Source organism: Taudactylus pleione, unplaced genomic scaffold, assembly GCF_031769625.1.
Source record: "Taudactylus pleione unplaced genomic scaffold, aTauple2 ptg000497l, whole genome shotgun sequence".
Classification (NCBI taxonomy): domain Eukaryota; kingdom Metazoa; phylum Chordata; class Amphibia; order Anura; family Myobatrachidae; genus Taudactylus; species Taudactylus pleione.
Window position 1 is genome coordinate 1,044,972 of NW_028284899.1, and position 23,418 is coordinate 1,068,389.

General features: G+C 32.1%; 7 non-coding genes across 7 annotated transcripts; all 7 read right to left on the minus strand.

Moving 5' to 3' along the window:
• Window positions 1–6,016: 6,016 nt before the first annotated feature.
• On the minus strand, window positions 6,017–6,087 carry TRNAG-CCC (transfer RNA glycine (anticodon CCC)). The gene has a single exon. It is a non-coding gene; the product is annotated as a tRNA-Gly (tRNA).
• Window positions 6,088–7,052: 965 nt separating this feature from the next.
• On the minus strand, window positions 7,053–7,123 carry TRNAG-ACC (transfer RNA glycine (anticodon ACC)). The gene has a single exon. It is a non-coding gene; the product is annotated as a tRNA-Gly (tRNA).
• Window positions 7,124–9,131: 2,008 nt separating this feature from the next.
• Window positions 9,132–9,202, minus strand: TRNAG-CCC (transfer RNA glycine (anticodon CCC)). The gene has a single exon. It is a non-coding gene; the product is annotated as a tRNA-Gly (tRNA).
• Window positions 9,203–12,247: 3,045 nt separating this feature from the next.
• On the minus strand, window positions 12,248–12,318 carry TRNAG-CCC (transfer RNA glycine (anticodon CCC)). Its single transcript has one exon. It is a non-coding gene; the product is annotated as a tRNA-Gly (tRNA).
• A 5,637-nt stretch (window positions 12,319–17,955) lies between these two features.
• Window positions 17,956–18,026, minus strand: TRNAG-CCC (transfer RNA glycine (anticodon CCC)). The gene has a single exon. It is a non-coding gene; the product is annotated as a tRNA-Gly (tRNA).
• A 3,044-nt stretch (window positions 18,027–21,070) lies between these two features.
• On the minus strand, window positions 21,071–21,141 carry TRNAG-CCC (transfer RNA glycine (anticodon CCC)). Its single transcript has one exon. It is a non-coding gene; the product is annotated as a tRNA-Gly (tRNA).
• Window positions 21,142–22,627: 1,486 nt separating this feature from the next.
• Window positions 22,628–22,698, minus strand: TRNAG-CCC (transfer RNA glycine (anticodon CCC)). Its single transcript has one exon. It is a non-coding gene; the product is annotated as a tRNA-Gly (tRNA).
• Between the last annotated feature and the right edge of the window lie 720 nt (window positions 22,699–23,418).

Here is a 23,418-nt window from a genome sequence, read left to right on the forward strand (position 1 = left end):
CATACATTTTCTCCATGGATGTATTTTTAGTTCAAGGAAGATTGTGCTAAAGAGTTAGTGGAACAAATATAAATAATTCGGAAATGTTATTGCCTTTACAATAGCAGCTTTGGGACTTTAGTGTTTGTGCCAGTAGCACAATTTTTTTACCTGTGGAGAGGAAGTGTTACTTCTATGCTTTTTAAGAATTTGGTGAATAGAGACATCTTGGATGCTAATCTCTGAGAAATGCAATATTGCAGTGTTTTTAGTGAGATTCAATATATATTAATTTGAAACATTTCATAGGATTCAAAAGACACATTATGCACTAGCCAGGTCTCAAACCAAGGTCGCACGAATGATAATCTTGCATGATACCCCTACACTAGCACATTCTTAAAGAACTACATTCACATAAAAGAAGTCTTACAATCAATTGTTAATCTCTAGTGAAAATTGTGCAATGTGACGGTGTTTTTCAAGTGAAGTTTTACTATCTCCACTGCCTTATAAGTTTCCCACAATAAGAAATACATATATTTACTCTTTGGATGTATTTTTTTTCAAGGAAAGATTTGATAATGACATTGTGGAGCAGATGTAAAAAATTAAGAAATATAATTGACTTCACAATTAAAGCTTTAACTCTTTAGTGTTTGTATCACTGGTACATTTTTTTTACCTGTGGAGAGAAAATGTTACCTCTATGCTTTTTAAGAATTTTGTGAATTGAGACATCTTCAAGGACTATCTCTGAGAAAAGCAATAAAGCTATGTTTTTTATACAGATTAATTATATATTAATTTAACAGATTTTATAGAATTCAAAAGACACACTTTTATGTGCTAGCTGGGACTCGAACCCAGGTCGCAAGAATGGGAATCTTGCATGTTACCCCTACTTTACTAGCGCTTTTTAGCTACCTATAATTCACACAACAAATGACTAACAATCAATTGATGATCTTTAGTCAAAAATTTTCAATTTGGCTATGATTTTCAAGTGAAATTGTACTATTTGCACTGTTGTATAGATTTCCCAAGATAAGAAATACATATCTTTGCTCCATGGATGTATTTTTAGTTCAAGGAAGATTGTGCTAAAGAGTTTTTGGAACAAATGTAGTTAATTCGGAAATGTAATTGCCTTTACAATAGCAGCTTTGGGTCTTTAGTGTTTGTGTCAGTAGCACTTTTTTTTTACCTGTGGAGAGGAAATGTTACTATTATGCTTTTTAAGAATTTGGTGAATAGAGACATCTTGGAGGCTCATCTTTGAGAAATGCAATATTGTAATGTTTTTAGTGAGATTCAATATATATTAATTTGAAAAATGTCATAGGATTCAAAAAACACATTTTCATGCACTCGCCGGGACTCTAACCCAGGTCACAAGAATGGGAATCTTGCATGATACCCCTACACTACTAGCGCTCTTTAGAAACTTTTAATTCACATAACAAATGACTAACAATCAATTGATTATCTTTAGTCAAAAATGTGCAATTTGGCTATGATTTTCAAGTGAAATTGTACTATTTGCACTGTTGTATAGATTTCCCAAGATAAGAAGTACATACATTTTCTCCATGGATGTATTTTTAGTTCAAGGAAGATTGTGCTAAAGAGTTTGTGGAGCAAATATAAATAATTCGGAAATGTTATTGCCTTTACAATGGCAGCTTTGGGACTTTAGTGTTTGTGCCAGTAGCACAATTTTTTTTTACCTGTGGAGAGGAAGTGTTACTTCTATGCTTTTTAAGAATTTGGTGAATAGAGACATCTTGGATGCTAATCTCTGAGAAATGCAATATTGCAGTGTTTTTAGTGAGATTCAATATATATTAATTTGAAACATTTCATAGGATTCAAAAGACACATTATGCACTAGCCAGGTCTCAAACCAAGGTCGCACGAATGATAATCTTGCATGATACCCCTACACTAGCACATTCTTAAAGAACTACATTCACATAAAAGAAGTCTTACAATCAATTGTTAATCTCTAGTGAAAATTGTGCAATGTGACGGTGTTTTTCAAGTGAAGTTTTACTATCTCCACTGCCTTATAAGTTTCCCACAATAAGAAATACATATATTTACTCTTTGGATGTATTTTTTTTCAAGGAAAGATTTGATAATGACATTGTGGAGCAGATGTAAAAAATTAAGAAATATAATTGACTTCACAATTAAAGCTTTAACTCTTTAGTGTTTTATCACTGGTACATTTTTTTTACCTGTGGAGAGAAAATGTTACCTCTATGCTTTTTAAGAATTTTGTGAATTGAGACATCTTCAAGGACTATCTCTGAGAAAAGCAATAAAGCTATGTTTTTTATACAGATTAATTATATATTAATTTAACAGATTTTATAGAATTCAAAAGACACACTTTTATGTGCTAGCTGGGACTCGAACCCAGGTCGCAAGAATGGGAATCTTGCATGTTACCCCTGCTTTACTAGCGCTTTTTAGCTACCTATAATTCACACAACAAATGACTAACAATCAATTGACGATCTTTAGTCAAAAATTTTCAATTTGGCTATGATTTTCAAGTGAAATTGTACTATTTGCACTGTTGTATAGATTTCCCAAGATAAGAAATACATATCTTTGCTCCATGGATGTATTTTTAGTTCAAGGAAGATTGTGCTAAAGAGTTTTTGGAACATGTAGTTAATTCGGAAATGTAATTGCCTTTACAATTGCAGCTTTGGGTCTTTAGTGTTTGTGTCCGTAGCACTTTTTTTTTACCTGTGGAGAGGAAATGTTACTATTATGCTTTTTAAGAATTTGGTGAATAGAGACATCTTGGAGGCTCATCTTTGAGAAATGCAATATTGTAATGTTTTTAGTGAGATTCAATATATATTAATTTGAAAAATGTCATAGGATTCAAAAAACACATTTTCATGCGCTAGCCAGGACTCTAACCCGGGTCACAAGAATGGGAATCTTGCATGATACCCCTACACTATTAGCGCTCTTTAGAAACTTTTAATTCACATAACAAATGACTAACAATCAATTGATAACCTTTAGTCAAAAATGTGCAATTTGGCTATGATTTTCAAGTGAAATTGTACTATTTGCACTGTTGTATAGATTTCCCAAGATAAGAAGTACATACATTTTCTCCATGGATGTATTTTTAGTTCAAGGAAGATTGTGCTAAAGAGTTTGTGGAGCAAATATAAATAATTTGGAAATGTTATTGCCTTTACAATAGCAGCTTTGGGACTTTAGTGTTTGTGCCAGTAGCACAATTTTTTTACCTGTGGAGAGGAAGTGTTACTTCTATGCTTTTTAAGAATTTGGTGAATAGAGACATCTTGGATGCTAATCTCTGAGAAATGCAATATTGCAGTGTTTTTAGTGATATTCAATATATATTAATTTGAAACATTTCATAGGATTCAAAAGACACATTATGCACTAGCCAGGTCTCAAACCAAGGTCGCACGAATGATAATTTAGCATGATACCCCTACACTAGCACATTCTTAAAGAACTACATTCACATAAAAGAAGTCTTACAATCAATTGTTAAACTCTAGTGAAAATTGTGCAATGTGACTGTGTTTTTCAAGTGAAGTTGTACTATCTCCACTGCCTTATAAGTTTCCCACAATAAGAAATACATATATTTACTCTTTGGATGTATTTTTTTTTAAGGAAAGATTTGATAATGACATTGTGGAGCAGATGTAAAAAATTAAGAAATATAATTGACTTCACAATGAAAGCTTTAACTCTTTAGTGTTTGTATCACTGGTACATTTTTTTTACCTGTGGAGAGAAAATGTTACCTCTATGCTTTTTAAGAATTTTGTGAATTGAGACATCTTCAAGGACTATCTCTGAGAAAAGCAATAAAGCTATGTTTTTTATACAGATTAATTATATACTAATTTAACAGATTTTATAGAATTCAAAAGACACTCTTTTATGTGCTAGCTGGGACTCTAACCCAGGTCGCAAGAATGGGAATCTTGCATGATACCCCTACACTACTAGCGCTTTTTAGCTACCTATAATTCACACAACAAATGACTAACAATCAATTGATAATCTTTAGTCAAAAATGTTCAATTTGGCTATGATTTTCAAGTGAAATTGTACTATTTGCACTGTTGTATAGATTTCCCAAGATAAGAAATACATATCTTTGCTCCATGGATGTATTTTTAGTTCAAGGAAGATTGTGCTAAAGAGTTTTTGGAACAAATGTAGTTAATTCGGAAATGTAATTGCCTTTACAATAGCAGCTTTGGGTCTTTAGTGTTTGTGTCAGTAGCACTTTTTTTTTTACCTGTGGAGAGGAAATGTTACTATTATGCTTTTTAAGAATTTGGTGAATAGAGACATCTTGGAGGCTCATCTTTGAGAAATGCAATATTGTAATGTTTTTAGTGAGATTCAATATATATTAATTTGAAAAATGTCATAGGATTCAAAAAACACATTTTCATGCGCTCGCCGGGACTCTAACCCAGGTCACAAGAATGGGAATCTTGCATGATACCCCTACACTACTAGCGCTCTTTAGAAACTTTTAATTCACATAACAAATGACTAACAATCAATTGATAATCTTTAGTCAAAAATGTGCAATTTGGCTATGATTTTCAAGTGAAATTGTACTATTTGCACTGTTGTATAGATTTCCCAAGATAAGAAGTACATACATTTTCTCCATGGATGTATTTTTAGTTCAAGGAAGATTGTGCTAAAGAGTTAGTGGAACAAATATAAATAATTCGGAAATGTTATTGCCTTTACAATAGCAGCTTTGGGACTTTAGTGTTTGTGCCAGTAGCACAATTTTTTTACCTGTGGAGAGGAAGTGTTACTTCTATGCTTTTTAAGAATTTGGTGAATAGAGACATCTTGGATGCTAATCTCTGAGAAATGCAATATTGCAGTGTTTTTAGTGAGATTCAATATATATTAATTTGAAACATTTCATAGGATTCAAAAGACACATTATGCACTAGCCAGGTCTCAAACCAAGGTCGCACGAATGATAATCTTGCATGATACCCCTACACTAGCACATTCTTAAAGAACTACATTCACATAAAAGAAGTTTTACAATCAATTGTTAATCTCTAGTGAAAATTGTGCAATGTGACGGTGTTTTTCAAGTGAAGTTTTACTATCTCCACTGCCTTATAAGTTTCCCACAATAAGAAATACATATATTTACTCTTTGGATGTATTTTTTTTCAAGGAAAGATTTGATAATGACATTGTGGAGCAGATGTAAAAAATTAAGAAATATAATTGACATCACAATTAAAGCTTTAACTCTTTAGTGTTTGTATCACTGGTACATTTTTTTTACCTGTGGAGAGAAAATGTTACCTCTATGCTTTTTAAGAATTTTGTGAATTGAGACATCTTCAAGGACTATCTCTGAGAAAAGCAATAAAGCTATGTTTTTTATACAGATTAATTATATATTAATTTAACAGATTTTATAGAATTCAAAAGACACACTTTTATGTGCTAGCTGGGACTCGAACCCAGGTCGCAAGAATGGGAATCTTGCATGTTACCCCTACTTTACTAGCGCTTTTTAGCTACCTATAATTCACACAACAAATGACTAACAATCAATTGATGATCTTTAGTCAAAAATTTTCAATTTGGCTATGATTTTCAAGTGAAATTGTACTATTTGCACTGTTGTATAGATTTCCCAAGATAAGAAATACATATCTTTGCTCCATGGATGTATTTTTAGTTCAAGGAAGATTGTGCAAAAGAGTTTTTGGAACAAATGTAGTTAATTCGGAAATGTAATTGCCTTTACAATTGCAGCTTTGGGTCTTTAGAGTTTGTGTCCGTAGCACTTTTTTTTTACCTGTGGAGAGGAAATGTTACTATTATGCTTTTTAAGAATTTGGTGAATAGAGACATCTTGGAGGCTCATCTTTGAGAAATGCAATATTGTAATGTTTTTAGTGAGATTCAATATATATTAATTTGAAAAATGTCATAGGATTCAAAAAACACATTTTCATGCGCTAGCCGGGACTCTAACCCGGGTCACAAGAATGGGAATCTTGCATGATACCCCTACACTACTAGCGCTCTTTAGAAACTTTTAATTCACATAACAAATGACTAACAATCAATTGATAATCTTTAGTCAAAAATGTGCAATTTGGCTATGATTTTCAAGTGAAATTGTACTATTTGCACTGTTGTATAGATTTCCCAAGATAAGAAGTACATACATTTTCTCCATGGATGTATTTTTAGTTCAAGGAAGATTGTGTTAAAGAGTTTGTGGAGCAAATATAAATAATTTGGAAATGTTATTGCCTTTACAATAGCAGCTTTGGGACTTTAGTGTTTGTGCCAGTAGCACAATTTTTTTACCTGTGGAGAGGAAGTGTTACTTCTATGCTTTTTAAGAATTTGGTGAATAGAGACATCTTGGATGCTAATCTCTGAGAAATGCAATATTGCAGTGTTTTTAGTGAGATTCAATATATATTAATTTGAAACATTTCATAGGATTCAAAAGACACATTATGCACTAGCCAGGTCTCAAACCAAGGTCGCACGAATGATAATTTAGCATGATACCCCTACACTAGCACATTCTTAAAGAACTACATTCACATAAAAGAAGTCTTACAATCAATTGTTAAACTCTAGTGAAAATTGTGCAATGTGACTGTGTTTTTCAAGTGAAGTTGTACTATCTCCACTGCCTTATAAGTTTCCCACAATAAGAAATACATATATTTACTCTTTGGATGTATTTTTTTTTAAGGAAAGATTTGATAATGACATTGTGGAGCAGATGTAAAAAATTAAGAAATATAATTGACTTCACAATGAAAGCTTTAACTCTTTAGTGTTTGTATCACTGGTACATTTTTTTTACCTGTGGAGAGAAAATGTTACCTCTATGCTTTTTAAGAATTTTGTGAATTGAGACATCTTCAAGGACTATCTCTGAGAAAAGCAATAAAGCTATGTTTTTTATACAGATTAATTATATACTAATTTAACAGATTTTATAGAATTCAAAAGACACTCTTTTATGTGCTAGCTGGGACTCTAACCCAGGTCGCAAGAATGGTAATCTTGCATGATACCCCTACACTACTAGCACTTTTTAGCTACCTATAATTCACACAACAAATGACTAACAATCAATTGATGATCTTTAGTCAAAAATGTTCAATTTGGCTATGATTTTCAAGTGAAATTGTACTATTTGCACTGTTGTATAGATTTCCCAAGATAAGAAATACATATCTTTGCTCCATGGATGTATTTTTAGTTCAAGGAAGATTGTGCTAAAGAGTTTTTGGAACAAATGTAGTTAATTCGGAAATGTAATTGCCTTTACAATAGCAGATTTGGGTCTTTAGTGTTTGTGTCAGTAGCACTTTTTTTTTTACCTGTGGAGAGGAAATGTTACTATTATGCTTTTTAAGAATTTGGTGAATAGAGACATCTTGGAGGTTCATCTTTGAGAAATGCAATATTGTAATGTTTTTAGTGAGATTCAATATATATTAATTTGAAAAATGTCATAGGATTCAAAAAACACATTTTCATGCGCTCGCCGGGACTCTAACCCAGGTCACAAGAATGGGAATCTTGCATGATACCCCTACACTACTAGCGCTCTTTAGAAACTTTTAATTCACATAACAAATGACTAACAATCAATTGATAATCTTTAGTCAAAAATGTGCAATTTGGCTATGATTTTCAAGTGAAATTGTACTATTTGCACTGTTGTATAGATTTCCCAAGATAAGAAGTACATACATTTTCTCCATGGATGTATTTTTAGTTCAAGGAAGATTGTGCTAAAGAGTTAGTGGAACAAATATAAATAATTCGGAAATGTTATTGCCTTTACAATAGCAGCTTTGGGACTTTAGTGTTTGTGCCAGTAGCACAATTTTTTTACCTGTGGAGAGGAAGTGTTACTTCTATGCTTTTTAAGAATTTGGTGAATAGAGACATCTTGGATGCTAATCTCTGAGAAATGCAATATTGCAGTGTTTTTAGTGAGATTCAATATATATTAATTTGAAACATTTCATAGGATTCAAAAGACACATTATGCACTAGCCAGGTCTCAAACCAAGGTCGCACGAATGATAATCTTGCATGATACCCCTACACTAGCACATTCTTAAAGAACTACATTCACATAAAAGAAGTTTTACAATCAATTGTTAATCTCTAGTGAAAATTGTGCAATGTGACGGTGTTTTTCAAGTGAAGTTTTACTATCTCCACTGCCTTATAAGTTTCCCACAATAAGAAATACATATATTTACTCTTTGGATGTATTTTTTTTCAAGGAAAGATTTGATAATGACATTGTGGAGCAGATGTAAAAAATTAAGAAATATAATTGACTTCACAATTAAAGCTTTAACTCTTTAGTGTTTGTATCACTGGTACATTTTTTTTACCTGTGGAGAGAAAATGTTACCTCTATGCTTTTTAAGAATTTTGTGAATTGAGACATCTTCAAGGACTATCTCTGAGAAAAGCAATAAAGCTATGTTTTTTATACAGATTAATTATATATTAATTTAACAGATTTTATAGAATTCAAAAGACACACTTTTATGTGCTAGCTGGGACTCGAACCCAGGTCGCAAGAATGGGAATCTTGCATGTTACCCCTACTTTACTAGCGCTTTTTAGCTACCTATAATTCACACAACAAATGACTAACAATCAATTGATGATCTTTAGTCAAAAATGTTCAATTTGGCTATGATTTTCAAGTGAAATTGTACTATTTGCACTGTTGTATAGATTTCCCAAGATAAGAAATACATATCTTTGCTCCATGGATGTATTTTTAGTTCAAGGAAGATTGTGCAAAAGAGTTTTTGGAACAAATGTAGTTAATTCGGAAATGTAATTGCCTTTACAATTGCAGCTTTGGGTCTTTAGTGTTTGTGTCCGTAGCACTTTTTTTTTACCTGTGGAGAGGAAATGTTACTATTATGCTTTTTAAGAATTTGGTGAATAGAGACATCTTGGAGGCTCATCTTTGAGAAATGCAATATTGTAATGTTTTTAGTGAGATTCAATATATATTAATTTGAAAAATGTCATAGGATTCAAAAAACACATTTTCATGCGCTAGCCGGGACTCTAACCCGGGTCACAAGAATGGGAATCTTGCATGATACCCCTACACTACTAGCGCTCTTTAGAAACTTTTAATTCACATAACAAATGACTAACAATCAATTGATAATCTTTAGTCAAAAATGTGCAATTTGGCTATGATTTTCAAGTGAAATTGTACTCTTTGCACTGTTGTATAGATTTCCCAAGATAAGAAGTACATACATTTTCTCCATGGATGTATTTTTAGTTCAAGGAAGATTGTGCTAAAGAGTTTGTGGAGCAAATATAAATAATTCGGAAATGTTATTGCCTTTACAATGGCAGCTTTGGGACTTTATTGTTTGTGCCAGTAGCACAATTTTTTTTTACCTGTGGAGAGGAAGTGTTACTTCTATGCTTTTTAAGAATTTGGTGAATAGAGACATCTTGGATGCTAATCTCTGAGAAATGCAATATTGCAGTGTTTTTAGTGAGATTCAATATATATTAATTTGAAACATTTCATAGGATTCAAAAGACACATTATGCACTAGCCAGGTCTCAAACCAAGGTCGCACGAATGATAATCTTGCATGATACCCCTACACTAGCACATTCTTAAAGAACTACATTCACATAAAAGAAGTCTTACAATCAATTGTTAATCTCTAGTGAAAATTGTGCAATGTGACGGTGTTTTTCAAGTGAAGTTTTACTATCTCCACTGCCTTATAAGTTTCCCACAATAAGAAATACATATATTTACTCTTTGGATGTATTTTTTTTCAAGGAAAGATTTGATAATGACATTGTGGAGCAGATGTAAAAAATTAAGAAATATAATTGACTTCACAATTAAAGCTTTAACTCTTTAGTGTTTTATCACTGGTACATTTTTTTTACCTGTGGAGAGAAAATGTTACCTCTATGCTTTTTAAGAATTTTGTGAATTGAGACATCTTCAAGGACTATCTCTGAGAAAAGCAATAAAGCTATGTTTTTTATACAGATTAATTATATATTAATTTAACAGATTTTATAGAATTCAAAAGACACACTTTTATGTGCTAGCTGGGACTCGAACCCAGGTCGCAAGAATGGGAATCTTGCATGTTACCCCTGCTTTACTAGCGCTTTTTAGCTACCTATAATTCACACAACAAATGACTAACAATCAATTGACGATCTTTAGTCAAAAATTTTCAATTTGGCTATGATTTTCAAGTGAAATTGTACTATTTGCACTGTTGTATAGATTTCCCAAGATAAGAAATACATATCTTTGCTCCATGGATGTATTTTTAGTTCAAGGAAGATTGTGCTAAAGAGTTTTTGGAACAAATGTAGTTAATTCGGAAATGTAATTGCCTTTACAATAGCAGATTTGGGTCTTTAGTGTTTGTGTCAGTAGCACTTTTTTTTTTACCTGTGGAGAGGAAATGTTACTATTATGCTTTTTAAGAATTTGGTGAATAGAGACATCTTGGAGGTTCATCTTTGAGAAATGCAATATTGTAATGTTTTTAGTGAGATTCAATATATATTAATTTGAAAAATGTCATAGGATTCAAAAAACACATTTTCATGCGCTCGCCGGGACTCTAACCCAGGTCACAAGAATGGGAATCTTGCATGATACCCCTACACTACTAGCGCTCTTTAGAAACTTTTAATTCACATAACAAATGACTAACAATCAATTGATAATCTTTAGTCAAAAATGTGCAATTTGGCTATGATTTTCAAGTGAAATTGTACTATTTGCACTGTTGTATAGATTTCCCAAGATAAGAAGTACATACATTTTCTCCATGGATGTATTTTTAGTTCAAGGAAGATTGTGCTAAAGAGTTAGTGGAACAAATATAAATAATTCGGAAATGTTATTGCCTTTACAATAGCAGCTTTGGGACTTTAGTGTTTGTGCCAGTAGCACAATTTTTTTACCTGTGGAGAGGAAGTGTTACTTCTATGCTTTTTAAGAATTTGGTGAATAGAGACATCTTGGATGCTAATCTCTGAGAAATGCAATATTGCAGTGTTTTTAGTGAGATTCAATATATATTAATTTGAAACATTTCATAGGATTCAAAAGACACATTATGCACTAGCCAGGTCTCAAACCAAGGTCGCACGAATGATAATCTTGCATGATACCCCTACACTAGCACATTCTTAAAGAACTACATTCACATAAAAGAAGTTTTACAATCAATTGTTAATCTCTAGTGAAAATTGTGCAATGTGACGGTGTTTTTCAAGTGAAGTTTTACTATCTCCACTGCCTTATAAGTTTCCCACAATAAGAAATACATATATTTACTCTTTGGATGTATTTTTTTTCAAGGAAAGATTTGATAATGACATTGTGGAGCAGATGTAAAAAATTAAGAAATATAATTGACTTCACAATTAAAGCTTTAACTCTTTAGTGTTTGTATCACTGGTACATTTTTTTTACCTGTGGAGAGAAAATGTTACCTCTATGCTTTTTAAGAATTTTGTGAATTGAGACATCTTCAAGGACTATCTCTGAGAAAAGCAATAAAGCTATGTTTTTTATACAGATTAATTATATATTAATTTAACAGATTTTATAGAATTCAAAAGACACACTTTTATGTGCTAGCTGGGACTCGAACCCAGGTCGCAAGAATGGGAATCTTGCATGTTACCCCTACTTTACTAGCGCTTTTTAGCTACCTATAATTCACACAACAAATGACTAACAATCAATTGATGATCTTTAGTCAAAAATGTTCAATTTGGCTATGATTTTCAAGTGAAATTGTACTATTTGCACTGTTGTATAGATTTCCCAAGATAAGAAATACATATCTTTGCTCCATGGATGTATTTTTAGTTCAAGGAAGATTGTGCAAAAGAGTTTTTGGAACAAATGTAGTTAATTCGGAAATGTAATTGCCTTTACAATTGCAGCTTTGGGTCTTTAGTGTTTGTGTCCGTAGCACTTTTTTTTTACCTGTGGAGAGGAAATGTTACTATTATGCTTTTTAAGAATTTGGTGAATAGAGACATCTTGGAGGCTCATCTTTGAGAAATGCAATATTGTAATGTTTTTAGTGAGATTCAATATATATTAATTTGAAAAATGTCATAGGATTCAAAAAACACATTTTCATGCGCTAGCCGGGACTCTAACCCGGGTCACAAGAATGGGAATCTTGCATGATACCCCTACACTACTAGCGCTCTTTAGAAACTTTTAATTCACATAACAAATGACTAACAATCAATTGATAATCTTTAGTCAAAAATGTGCAATTTGGCTATGATTTTCAAGTGAAATTGTACTCTTTGCACTGTTGTATAGATTTCCCAAGATAAGAAGTACATACATTTTCTCCATGGATGTATTTTTAGTTCAAGGAAGATTGTGCTAAAGAGTTTGTGGAGCAAATATAAATAATTCGGAAATGTTATTGCCTTTACAATGGCAGCTTTGGGACTTTATTGTTTGTGCCAGTAGCACAATTTTTTTTTACCTGTGGAGAGGAAGTGTTACTTCTATGCTTTTTAAGAATTTGGTGAATAGAGACATCTTGGATGCTAATCTCTGAGAAATGCAATATTGCAGTGTTTTTAGTGAGATTCAATATATATTAATTTGAAACATTTCATAGGATTCAAAAGACACATTATGCACTAGCCAGGTCTCAAACCAAGGTCGCACGAATGATAATCTTGCATGATACCCCTACACTAGCACATTCTTAAAGAACTACATTCACATAAAAGAAGTCTTACAATCAATTGTTAATCTCTAGTGAAAATTGTGCAATGTGACGGTGTTTTTCAAGTGAAGTTTTACTATCTCCACTGCCTTATAAGTTTCCCACAATAAGAAATACATATATTTACTCTTTGGATGTATTTTTTTTCAAGGAAAGATTTGATAATGACATTGTGGAGCAGATGTAAAAAATTAAGAAATATAATTGACTTCACAATTAAAGCTTTAACTCTTTAGTGTTTTATCACTGGTACATTTTTTTTACCTGTGGAGAGAAAATGTTACCTCTATGCTTTTTAAGAATTTTGTGAATTGAGACATCTTCAAGGACTATCTCTGAGAAAAGCAATAAAGCTATGTTTTTTATACAGATTAATTATATATTAATTTAACAGATTTTATAGAATTCAAAAGACACACTTTTATGTGCTAGCTGGGACTCGAACCCAGGTCGCAAGAATGGGAATCTTGCATGTTACCCCTGCTTTACTAGCGCTTTTTAGCTACCTATAATTCACACAACAAATGACTAACAATCAATTGACGATCTTTAGTCAAAAATTTTCAATTTGGCTATGATTTTCAAGTGAAATTGTACTATTTGCACTGTTGTATAGATTTCCCAAGATAAGAAATACATATCTTTGCTCCATGGATGTATTTTTAGTTCAAGGAAGATTGTGCTAAAGAGTTTTTGGAACATGTAGTTAATTCGGAAATGTAATTGCCTTTACAATTGCAGCTTTGGGTCTTTAGTGTTTGTGTCCGTAGCACTTTTTTTTTACCTGTGGAGAGGAAATGTTACTCTTATGCTTTTTAAGAATTTGGTGAATAGAGACATCTTGGAGGCTCATCTTTGAGAAATGCAATATTGTAATGTTTTTAGTGAGATTCAATATATATTAATTTGAAAAATGTCATAGGATTCAAAAAACACATTTTCATGCGCTAGCCAGGACTCTAACCCGGGTCACAAGAATGGGAATCTTGCATGATACCCCTACACTATTAGCGCTCTTTAGAAACTTTTAATTCACATAACAAATGACTAACAATCAATTGATAACCTTTAGTCAAAAATGTGCAATTTGGCTATGATTTTCAAGTGAAATTGTACTATTTGCACTGTTGTATAGATTTCCCAAGATAAGAAGTACATACATTTTCTCCATGGATGTATTTTTAGTTCAAGGAAGATTGTGCTAAAGAGTTTGTGGAGCAAATATAAATAATTTGGAAATGTTATTGCCTTTACAATAGCAGCTTTGGGACTTTAGTGTTTGTGCCAGTAGCACAATTTTTTTACCTGTGGAGAGGAAGTGTTACTTCTATGCTTTTTAAGAATTTGGTGAATAGAGACATCTTGGATGCTAATCTCTGAGAAATGCAATATTGCAGTGTTTTTAGTGATATTCAATATATATTAATTTGAAACATTTCATAGGATTCAAAAGACACATTATGCACTAGCCAGGTCTCAAACCAAGGTCGCACGAATGATAATTTAGCATGATACCCCTACACTAGCACATTCTTAAAGAACTACATTCACATAAAAGAAGTCTTACAATCAATTGTTAAACTCTAGTGAAAATTGTGCAATGTGACTGTGTTTTTCAAGTGAAGTTGTACTATCTCCACTGCCTTATAAGTTTCCCACAATAAGAAATACATATATTTACTCTTTGTTATGTATTTTTTTTTAAGGAAAGATTTGATAATGACATTGTGGAGCAGATGTAAAAAATTAAGAAATATAATTGACTTCACAATGAAAGCTTTAACTCTTTAGTGTTTGTATCACTGGTACATTTTTTTTACCTGTGGAGAGAAAATGTTACCTCTATGCTTTTTAAGAATTTTGTGAATTGAGACATCTTCAAGGACTATCTCTGAGAAAAGCAATAAAGCTATGTTTTTTATACAGATTAATTATATACTAATTTAACAGATTTTATAGAATTCAAAAGACACTCTTTTATGTGCTAGCTGGGACTCTAACCCAGGTCGCAAGAATGGGAATCTTGCATGATACCCCTACACTACTAGCGCTTTTTAGCTACCTATAATTCACACAACAAATGACTAACAATCAATTGATGATCTTTAGTCAAAAATGTTCAATTTGGCTATGATTTTCAAGTGAAATTGTACTATTTGCACTGTTGTATAGATTTCCCAAGATAAGAAATACATATCTTTGCTCCATGGATGTATTTTTAGTTCAAGGAAGATTGTGCTAAAGAGTTTTTGGAACAAATGTAGTTAATTCGGAAATGTAATTGCCTTTACAATAGCAGCTTTGGGTCTTTAGTGTTTGTGTCAGTAGCACTTTTTTTTTTACCTGTGGAGAGGAAATGTTACTATTATGCTTTTTAAGAATTTGGTGAATAGAGACATCTTGGAGGCTCATCTTTGAGAAATGCAATATTGTAATGTTTTTAGTGAGATTCAATATATATTAATTTGAAAAATGTCATAGGATTCAAAAAACACATTTTCATGCGCTCGCCGGGACTCTAACCCAGGTCACAAGAATGGGAATCTTGCATGATACCCCTACACTACTAGCGCTCTTTAGAAACTTTTAATTCACATAACAAATGACTAACAATCAATTGATAATCTTTAGTCAAAAATGTGCAATTTGGCTATGATTTTCAAGTGAAATTGTACTATTTGCACTGTTGTATAGATTTCCCAAGATAAGAAGTACATACATTTTCTCCATGGATGTATTTTTAGTTCAAGGAAGATTGTGCTAAAGAGTTAGTGCAACAAATATAAATAATTCGGAAATGTTATTGCCTTTACAATAGCAGCTTTGGGACTTTAGTGTTTGTGCCAGTAGCACAATTTTTTTACCTGTGGAGAGGAAGTGTTACTTCTATGCTTTTTAAGAATTTGGTGAATAGAGACATCTTGGATGCTAATCTCTGAGAAATGCAATATTGCAGTGTTTTTAGTGAGATTCAATATATATTAATTTGAAACATTTCATAGGATTCAAAAGACACATTATGCACTAGCCAGGTCTCAAACCAAGGTCGCACGAATGATAATCTTGCATGATACCCCTACACTAGCACATTCTTAAAGAACTACATTCACATAAAAGAAGTTTTACAATCAATTGTTAATCTCTAGTGAAAATTGTGCAATGTGACGGTGTTTTTCAAGTGAAGTTTTACTATCTCCACTGCCTTATAAGTTTCCCACAATAAGAAATACATATATTTACTCTTTGGATGTATTTTTTTTCAAGGAAAGATTTGATAATGACATTGTGGAGCAGATGTAAAAAATTAAGAAATATAATTGACATCACAATTAAAGCTTTAACTCTTTAGTGTTTGTATCACTGGTACATTTTTTTTACCTGTGGAGAGAAAATGTTACCTCTATGCTTTTTAAGAATTTTGTGAATTGAGACATCTTCAAGGACTATCTCTGAGAAAAGCAATAAAGCTATGTTTTTTATACAGATTAATTATATATTAATTTAACAGATTTTATAGAATTCAAAAGACACACTTTTATGTGCTAGCTGGGACTCGAACCCAGGTCGCAAGAATGGGAATCTTGCATGTTACCCCTACTTTACTAGCGCTTTTTAGCTACCTATAATTCACACAACAAATGACTAACAATCAATTGATGATCTTTAGTCAAAAATGTTCAATTTGGCTATGATTTTCAAGTGAAATTGTACTATTTGCACTGTTGTATAGATTTCCCAAGATAAGAAATACATATCTTTGCTCCATGGATGTATTTTTAGTTCAAGGAAGATTGTGCAAAAGAGTTTTTGGAACAAATGTAGTTAATTCGGAAATGTAATTGCCTTTACAATTGCAGCTTTGGGTCTTTAGAGTTTGTGTCCGTAGCACTTTTTTTTTACCTGTGGAGAGGAAATGTTACTATTATGCTTTTTAAGAATTTGGTGAATAGAGACATCTTGGATGCTAATCTCTGAGAAATGCAATATTGCAGTGTTTTTAGTGAGATTCAATATATATTAATTTGAAACATTTCATAGGATTCAAAAGACACATTATGCACTAGCCAGGTCTCAAACCAAGGTCGCACGAATGATAATCTTGCATGATACCCCTACACTAGCACATTCTTAAAGAACTACATTCACATAAAAGAAGTTTTACAATCAATTGTTAATCTCTAGTGAAAATTGTGCAATGTGACGGTGTTTTTCAAGTGAAGTTTTACTATCTCCACTGCCTTATAAGTTTCCCACAATAAGAAATACATATATTTACTCTTTGGATGTATTTTTTTTCAAGGAAAGATTTGATAATGACATTGTGGAGCAGATGTAAAAAATTAAGAAATATAATTGACATCACAATTAAAGCTTTAACTCTTTAGTGTTTGTATCACTGGTACATTTTTTTTACCTGTGGAGAGAAAATGTTACCTCTATGCTTTTTAAGAATTTTGTGAATTGAGACATCTTCAAGGACTATCTCTGAGAAAAGCAATAAAGCTATGTTTTTTATACAGATTAATTATATATTAATTTAACAGATTTTATAGAATTCAAAAGACACACTTTTATGTGCTAGCTGGGACTCGAACCCAGGTCGCAAGAATGGGAATCTTGCATGTTACCCCTACTTTACTAGCGCTTTTTAGCTACCTATAATTCACACAACAAATGACTAACAATCAATTGATGATCTTTAGTCAAAAATGTTCAATTTGGCTATGATTTTCAAGTGAAATTGTACTATTTGCACTGTTGTATAGATTTCCCAAGATAAGAAATACATATCTTTGCTCCATGGATGTATTTTTAGTTCAAGGAAGATTGTGCAAAAGAGTTTTTGGAACAAATGTAGTTAATTCGGAAATGTAATTGCCTTTACAATTGCAGCTTTGGGTCTTTAGAGTTTGTGTCCGTAGCACTTTTTTTTTACCTGTGGAGAGGAAATGTTACTATTATGCTTTTTAAGAATTTGGTGAATAGAGACATCTTGGAGGCTCATCTTTGAGAAATGCAATATTGTAATGTTTTTAGTGAGATTCAATATATATTAATTTGAAAAATGTCATAGGATTCAAAAAACACATTTTCATGCGCTAGCCGGGACTCTAACCCGGGTCACAAGAATGGGAATCTTGCATGATACCCCTACACTACTAGCGCTCTTTAGAAACTTTTAATTCACATAACAAATGACTAACAATCAATTGATAATCTTTAGTCAAAAATGTGCAATTTGGCTATGATTTTCAAGTGAAATTGTACTATTTGCACTGTTGTATAGATTTCCCAAGATAAGAAGTACATACATTTTCTCCATGGATGTATTTTTAGTTCAAGGAAGATTGTGTTAAAGAGTTTGTGGAGCAAATATAAATAATTTGGAAATGTTATTGCCTTTACAATAGCAGCTTTGGGACTTTAGTGTTTGTGCCAGTAGCACAATTTTTTTACCTGTGGAGAGGAAGTGTTACTTCTATGCTTTTTAAGAATTTGGTGAATAGAGACATCTTGGATGCTAATCTCTGAGAAATGCAATATTGCAGTGTTTTTAGTGAGATTCAATATATATTAATTTGAAACATTTCATAGGATTCAAAAGACACATTATGCACTAGCCAGGTCTCAAACCAAGGTCGCACGAATGATAATTTAGCATGATACCCCTACACTAGCACATTCTTAAAGAACTACATTCACATAAAAGAAGTCTTACAATCAATTGTTAAACTCTAGTGAAAATTGTGCAATGTGACTGTGTTTTTCAAGTGAAGTTGTACTATCTCCACTGCCTTATAAGTTTCCCACAATAAGAAATACATATATTTACTCTTTGGATGTATTTTTTTTTAAGGAAAGATTTGATAATGACATTGTGGAGCAGATGTAAAAAATTAAGAAATATAATTGACTTCACAATGAAAGCTTTAACTCTTTAGTGTTTGTATCACTGGTACATTTTTTTTACCTGTGGAGAGAAAATGTTACCTCTATGCTTTTTAAGAATTTTGTGAATTGAGACATCTTCAAGGACTATCTCTGAGAAAAGCAATAAAGCTATGTTTTTTATACAGATTAATTATATACTAATTTAACAGATTTTATAGAATTCAAAAGACACTCTTTTATGTGCTAGCTGGGACTCTAACCCAGGTCGCAAGAATGGGAATCTTGCATGATACCCCTACACTACTAGCGCTTTTTAGCTACCTATAATTCACACAACAAATGACTAACAATCAATTGATGATCTTTAGTCAAAAATGTTCAATTTGGCTATGATTTTCAAGTGAAATTGTACTATTTGCACTGTTGTATAGATTTCCCAAGATAAGAAATACATATCTTTGCTCCATGGATGTATTTTTAGTTCAAGGAAGATTGTGCTAAAGAGTTTTTGGAACAAATGTAGTTAATTCGGAAATGTAATTGCCTTTACAATAGCAGATTTGGGTCTTTAGTGTTTGTGTCAGTAGCACTTTTTTTTTTACCTGTGGAGAGGAAATGTTACTATTATGCTTTTTAAGAATTTGGTGAATAGAGACATCTTGGAGGCTCATCTTTGAGAAATGCAATATTGTAATGTTTTTAGTGAGATTCAATATATATTAATTTGAAAAATGTCATAGGATTCAAAAAACACATTTTCATGCGCTCGCCGGGACTCTAACCCAGGTCACAAGAATGGGAATCTTGCATGATACCCCTACACTACTAGCGCTCTTTAGAAACTTTTAATTCACATAACAAATGACTAACAATCAATTGATAATCTTTAGTCAAAAATGTGCAATTTGGCTATGATTTTCAAGTGAAATTGTACTATTTGCACTGTTGTATAGATTTCCCAAGATAAGAAGTACATACATTTTCTCCATGGATGTATTTTTAGTTCAAGGAAGATTGTGCTAAAGAGTTAGTGGAACAAATATAAATAATTCGGAAATGTTATTGCCTTTACAATAGCAGCTTTGGGACTTTAGTGTTTGTGCCAGTAGCACAATTTTTTTACCTGTGGAGAGGAAGTGTTACTTCTATGCTTTTTAAGAATTTGGTGAATAGAGACATCTTGGATGCTAATCTCTGAGAAATGCAATATTGCAGTGTTTTTAGTGAGATTCAATATATATTAATTTGAAACATTTCATAGGATTCAAAAGACACATTATGCACTAGCCAGGTCTCAAACCAAGGTCGCACGAATGATAATCTTGCATGATACCCCTACACTAGCACATTCTTAAAGAACTACATTCACATAAAAGAAGTTTTACAATCAATTGTTAATCTCTAGTGAAAATTGTGCAATGTGACGGTGTTTTTCAAGTGAAGTTTTACTATCTCCACTGCCTTATAAGTTTCCCACAATAAGAAATACATATATTTACTCTTTGGATGTATTTTTTTTCAAGGAAAGATTTGATAATGACATTGTGGAGCAGATGTAAAAAATTAAGAAATATAATTGACTTCACAATTAAAGCTTTAACTCTTTAGTGTTTGTATCACTGGTACATTTTTTTTACCTGTGGAGAGAAAATGTTACCTCTATGCTTTTTAAGAATTTTGTGAATTGAGACATCTTCAAGGACTATCTCTGAGAAAAGCAATAAAGCTATGTTTTTTATACAGATTAATTATATATTAATTTAACAGATTTTATAGAATTCAAAAGACACACTTTTATGTGCTAGCTGGGACTCGAACCCAGGTCGCAAGAATGGGAATCTTGCATGTTACCCCTACTTTACTAGCGCTTTTTAGCTACCTATAATTCACACAACAAATGACTAACAATCAATTGATGATCTTTAGTCAAAAATGTTCAATTTGGCTATGATTTTCAAGTGAAATTGTACTATTTGCACTGTTGTATAGATTTCCCAAGATAAGAAATACATATCTTTGCTCCATGGATGTATTTTTAGTTCAAGGAAGATTGTGCAAAAGAGTTTTTGGAACAAATGTAGTTAATTCGGAAATGTAATTGCCTTTACAATTGCAGCTTTGGGTCTTTAGTGTTTGTGTCCGTAGCACTTTTTTTTTACCTGTGGAGAGGAAATGTTACTATTATGCTTTTTAAGAATTTGGTGAATAGAGACATCTTGGAGGCTCATCTTTGAGAAATGCAATATTGTAATGTTTTTAGTGAGATTCAATATATATTAATTTGAAAAATGTCATAGGATTCAAAAAACACATTTTCATGCGCTAGCCGGGACTCTAACCCGGGTCACAAGAATGGGAATCTTGCATGATACCCCTACACTACTAGCGCTCTTTAGAAACTTTTAATTCACATAACAAATGACTAACAATCAATTGATAATCTTTAGTCAAAAATGTGCAATTTGGCTATGATTTTCAAGTGAAATTGTACTATTTGCACTGTTGTATAGATTTCCCAAGATAAGAAGTACATACATTTTCTCCATGGATGTATTTTTAGTTCAAGGAAGATTGTGCTAAAGAGTTTGTGGAGCAAATATAAATAATTTGGAAATGTTATTGCCTTTACAATAGCAGCTTTGGGACTTTAGTGTTTGTGCCAGTAGCACAATTTTTTTACCTGTGGAGAGGAAGTGTTACTTCTATGCTTTTTAAGAATTTGGTGAATAGAGACATCTTGGATGCTAATCTCTGAGAAATGCAATATTGCAGTGTTTTTAGTGAGATTCAATATATATTAATTTGAAACATTTCATAGGATTCAAAAGACACATTATGCACTAGCCAGGTCTCAAACCAAGGTCGCACGAATGATAATCTTGCATGATACCCATACACTAGCACATTCTTAAAGAACTACATTCACATAAAAGAAGTCTTACAATCAATTGTTAATCTCTAGTGAAAATTGTGCAATGTGACGGTGTTTTTCAAGTGAAGTTTTACTATCTCCACTGCCTTATAAGTTTCCCACAATAAGAAATACATATATTTACTCTTTGGATGTATTTTTTTTCAAGGAAAGATTTGATAATGACATTGTGGAGCAGATGTAAAAAATTAAGAAATATAATTGACTTCACAATTAAAGCTTTAACTCTTTAGTGTTTGTATCACTGGTACATTTTTTTTACATGTGGAGAGAAAATGTTACCTCTATGCTTTTTAAGAATTTTGTGAATTGAGACATCTTCAAGGACTATCTCTGAGAAAAGCAATAAAGCTATGTTTTTTATACAGATTAATTATATATTAATTTAACAGATTTTATAGAATTCAAAAGACACACTTTTATGTGCTAGCTGGGACTCGAACCCAGGTCGCAAGAATGGGAATCTTGCATGTTACCCCTACTTTACTAGCGCTTTTTAGCTACCTATAATTCACACAACAAATGACTAACAATCAATTGATGATCTTTAGTCAAAAATGTTCAATTTGGCTATGATTTTCAAGTGAAATTGTACTATTTGCACTGTTGTATAGATTTCCCAAGATAAGAAATACATATCTTTGCTCCATGGATGTATTTTTAGTTCAAGGAAGATTGTGCAAAAGAGTTTTTGGAACAAATGTAGTTAATTCGGAAATGTAATTGCCTTTACAATTGCAGCTTTGGGTCTTTAGAGTTTGTGTCCGTAGCACTTTTTTTTTACCTGTGGAGAGGAAATGTTACTATTATGCTTTTTAAGAATTTGGTGAATAGAGACATCTTGGAGGCTCATCTTTGAGAAATGCAATATTGTAATGTTTTTAGTGAGATTCAATATATATTAATTTGAAAAATGTCATAGGATTCAAAAAACACATTTTCATGCGCTAGCCGGGACTCTAACCCGGGTCACAAGAATGGGAATCTTGCATGATACCCCTACACTACTAGCGCTCTTTAGAAACTTTTAATTCACATAACAAATGACTAACAATCAATTGATAATCTTTAGTCAAAAATGTGCAATTTGGCTATGATTTTCAAGTGAAATTGTACTATTTGCACTGTTGTATAGATTTCCCAAGATAAGAAGTACATACATTTTCTCCATGGATGTATTTTTAGTTCAAGGAAGATTGTGTTAAAGAGTTTGTGGAGCAAATATAAATAATTTGGAAATGTTATTGCCTTTACAATAGCAGCTTTGGGACTTTAGTGTTTGTGCCAGTAGCACAATTTTTTTACCTGTGGAGAGGAAGTGTTACTTCTATGCTTTTTAAGAATTTGGTGAATAGAGACATCTTGGATGCTAATCTCTGAGAAATGCAATATTGCAGTGTTTTTAGTGAGATTCAATATATATTAATTTGAAACATTTCATAGGATTCAAAAGACACATTATGCACTAGCCAGGTCTCAAACCAAGGTCGCACGAATGATAATTTAGCATGATACCCCTACACTAGCACATTCTTAAAGAACTACATTCACATAAAAGAAGTCTTACAATCAATTGTTAAACTCTAGTGAAAATTGTGCAATGTGACTGTGTTTTTCAAGTGAAGTTGTACTATCTCCACTGCCTTATAAGTTTCCCACAATAAGAAATACATATATTTACTCTTTGGATGTATTTTTTTTTAAGGAAAGATTTGATAATGACATTGTGGAGCA